Source organism: Triticum dicoccoides, chromosome 3B, assembly GCF_002162155.2.
Source record: "Triticum dicoccoides isolate Atlit2015 ecotype Zavitan chromosome 3B, WEW_v2.0, whole genome shotgun sequence".
Lineage (NCBI taxonomy): Eukaryota > Viridiplantae > Streptophyta > Magnoliopsida > Poales > Poaceae > Triticum > Triticum dicoccoides.
In genome coordinates, this window is record NC_041385.1 from 312,845,291 (window position 1) to 312,849,697 (window position 4,407).

Sequence of the window (4,407 nt, forward strand, 5' to 3'; positions counted from 1 at the left end):
TTGTGATGCAACTCACTGACACTCCAGTGCCCAAGCCAACGGATCCATTCTCAAATAAGCAAAAGTTCAAGGATGAAGATTTCTTCAGCGAGCATGTGTTCTCCACTAACTATAACCCCTATGACTCTGCTCGCATAAGAAAGAGGCGTTTCTGGACAGCAAGTCAAGCAAACTTCTATTCCTCAGTACTGTTCAACAAAGACAAAGTATTCGATCATGCACACATTCCTCATGTAGACATGGAGTCTCTGCCGTGCTTCGAGCCAGTCCTCGGTGTTCTTCATGATGCTGGACTGTTAAATTTCTGCATTGACATCTGTGACTGGAATGAAGAACTCATTCTTCAATTCTATGCAACGCTGCACATCACAGGAAACTCTGAAGATGTGAATTCATGGGTGTTGGACTGGATGTCAGAAAATACTCACTACAAGGCACCAGCAACTGAATTGCTTCGTGCCCTCCCACTCAGTCCTCCCCTTGACGGTGCTCGTTGTGTCTACAGTGAACCTGAACTTTCAAACCATTTCATGCAAGTGCTGATGAAGCCATTGAAGCCAGGGCAGGCTCCTCGAACCAAATTCCTCGTCAAGGAATTACTATATGTGCCCCGGACTGTCTATCGCATTCTGTCGAAGACAATGAGTCCTATCAAAGGCCACGACTCAAATGATGAAGAGGTTGTTGGCATCATGAAGAACACGCTTTTCAACATTATTCATGGTGTTCCCGTCAACTTCCATGATGTCTTCATGAGGACTTTGGCGAATATTGCTATGTCACCATTTGAGCTGAAGCCTTATGCACCATGGATTATGAGATTCATCAGGTCAAGGGCTTCACTGAATTACAAAGCTGACACTTTGAACCATGGCAGCTACTTACCTCTGATTGAAGTCCTCAAACGGACATATTCCTCAGCTGATGACAAAGGAAAAGCAACTGCTCTGATAGATGAAGGCATTCGTCCATTGGATGGTCAATGTCGCAAGGCTACATCCTACTCCACCAATGACGACTCAGCCACACATGACTCTGCCGCCAAGAAAAATCATCAAGCCACAGCTCCTAGGGTGATGATTGATCGTGAGTTACTCCTCAGTCTTCATCAGAAGGTTGATCGCAATCATAAATGGGTCAAGCGTCAGTTTGGTTCAATTCTGCACAACATGACCACAACACACAATGCTGTGAAGAAAAACCAATACTACCTCCATGAAACTTTCAACCATACCTGGGCTGTTCTATCTCATGTCTACAGCGCTGCAGATCTGAAGAATATGGGTCTCAAGGAAGAATTTGACTGGTCTGCACCTCCACCAAAGAAATTCAAGAAGGTCAAAGTTCCTTCCTTGGTGGCCAGCTCCTATTCTTCATCACGCGAGACTGATGAAAATGAAGACTTGGACGACACTGCGGCAGGCCCTACTACAACAACCGACCCCAACAATGCTGGCGCTCCTCCATCAACTTGATATTCTTCAGGGGCGTTAGTCCTCAGCTTCGATCCTTTTGGTCATTCGATGACAAAGGGGGAGAAATTTGAGTTAGTCTTCAAGCGGGTCAATTATATGGGCGTTTTTTAAGTTACAACTCTCGTTCTTCTGAAACTTTATTGGATCGAGTTGTAATCTTAAACCCGATGGTGCCCTGATACTTTTGATGCACTGTGCTTTGATACTCTCGATATGTTATTCTGCATGCTTGTTCCTCATTAATATTATCGCACGCATGCTAAATTTCATCAGGCACCATATTTCATCATGCATTTCAAATTCTTCATATTATATGTCAAATGCGTGTATGAATTACAAGATATAGGGGGAGATCTCCATGATTCAACTCTTCAAGTGTGCATTGCTTCAAAAGCAAATTCCTCACTATGCACATTTTCAGGGGGAGTTCCTCTATATCTTGCAATCAAATTCCTCAATATCAGTACTTACACTTCATATGTTTATCCCCATTGAAAACTTAACCTATATTGTCATCAATCGCCAAAAAGGGACAGATTGTAAGTGCATCTAGTGCCCCTTAGTGATTTTGGTGTATTGAAGACTTATAGGTTAAGGGACTAATGCGTTTGTGAGTGTACACAGGTCTATAAGTCTATGAGGAGTTTGATATTTACAGGGAAAGTCGACCCCTAAAAAATGAATATCTTCGACCGAAGACTTTGGTATTTCTGAAGAATTTCATGAAGACTTTGAAAGTGAAGATATTGGTGTATCCGTCAAGACTTGATATTCATGCGAGGAATATGAAGCTTGAAGACTTTCGTTTTCATAGTTTTGTTTTTCTCTTTCTTGAGTCATAGGAAACACCGTACTGTTAAAGGGGGTCGAGGAAATACTAAGGAAAATTTTCCATGTGATGCTCAACTCAAAATCCTACACCTACCAAACCCTTCGAGTGAAGCCTTTGGAAATCTCATACAATTCAGTCAATTTCTTCAGTGACAGACGAAGTTCTTCTGGTTGCTGAGGAATTTGTTCTGACTGAGGAGTTAGGAATTCACCAGTGCGGATAGCCCTGAGGAATTTGAGAGTCAAAATTCCGACCGTTGCTGAGCTGCGCGCCAGCTGTCCCAAAATATCTTATCCACCTAACGGTCATATCAGACAAGGGCATTTATGCCTTATCATGTCGGGCTGCTCCCTAGGCTATAAATAGCCCCCACCCCTACAACCACTAGTTGGTTGGCTGCTCCGAGAGAAACTGGCACTTGTCATTTGAGAGCAACCCATCCTCCGAGGACTTTGAGCGAAAATCATCGAGTGAGGAAAATCCCAAACCCAAACACCTACAAACCCCAAAGTGATTGAGCATCACTGAAGAGATTGATCCTGCGTGGATCCGACGCTTGTTACCTTTGAAGACTGTGCTTCTTCCAGACGGTTAGGCGTCATGGTCTAGAGCATCCAAGAGGAATTGTGGATCGCCGAGTGACCGAGTCTGTGAAGGTTTGGAAGTCGCCTGAAGACTTACCGCGAGTGATTGGACGAGATTTGGGTGATCTTAGTTCAAGGAGAATACGGTGAGGACTTGGTGTCCTGAGCTGCATGCTCAGCGACTGGGTGTCCGGGACTGCGTGTCCTCGAGTTTAAATACTCAGCCGCTCCAACCAGACGGACAACTGAGACAGGAGTTGGAACTGGTCGAACAAATCATTATCTTCACCAACCTTACTGGTTCTATTTCCTCAACTCTTTCATTTCCTCATTACTGTGTTGAGTGATTGTTCATATCTATGTTTGAATACTTTGTCTGAAGACTTTCTCAATTTCCTCAGTTCTATTTCTTCAGCCTGTGTGTCTTCATCTTGTGATATCCTGTGTTTACGCTTTCTGTACTCTGTGCTTGTCTTCATTTCATCATGATGCTATGTTTGTATCCTGTTATGCTTACTTCTGAGTACTTATTCCGCTGCTAGTAGTTCTTCGCTAAGGAATTTCCTCAACAGCAAATTCCTCAGTGAAGAATTCATAAAAATCGCCTATTCACCCCCCCTATAGTCGATATAACGCACTTTCATGTATTAAAGCGGATATGGAGCTGCAAGGCAGCAGGCATAATGAATTCTCAGGATATTGGAATGTTTCAGGGAATCTTTTAAGAACAATATCAACTAGGAATGAAAGTAAGAACGACAGGTGTATGCATTTATCCATAGGGATATTTTGGTGGTAGAGAATTGCAAAAGCAACAGGCACAAGGTCTCAAGAGAATATCAGAGAGTATCTCCGAAATCTTCTGGTGTAGCCGGTGATCACCTGTAATAAGGGGTTCTCCGGGTGGAAGTAGTTACGAGAACCTAGAGTCAGAGTTAGTAAAATTGTTTAACCCGAGTAGAAGAGAGTTCAGAGTCCCAGAGTAAAGGTCGAGGAGTAAAAGATCCTAGTACCACCCAAATGGCGACGTGGGCCCGTAAGGCACACAAGCATGTTAGTAAAAGTTTTGCAATGTCTAGACTCGACTTCGGCCAAGGAGTGTGGAAGGGGGATTCTTACAGGCAGTCGGCTCTGATACCAACTTGTGACGCCCCCGTTTCAATCGTACACTAATCATACACGCAAACGTGTACGATCAAGATCAGGGACTCACAGGAAGATATCACAACACAACTCTACAAATAAAATAAGTCATACAAGCATCATAATACAAGCCAGGGGCCTCGAGGGCTCAAATACAAGTGCTCGATCATAGACGAGTCAGCGGAAGCAACAATATCTGAGTACAGACATAACTTAAACAAGGTTCCATAAGATGGCTAGCACAAACTAGGATACAGATCGAAAGAGGTGCAGGCCTCCTGCCTGGGATCCTCCTATACTACTCCTGGTCGTCGTCAGCAGCCTGCACGTAGTAGTAGGCTCCTCCAGTGTAGTAGTCGTTGTCGACGGTGCC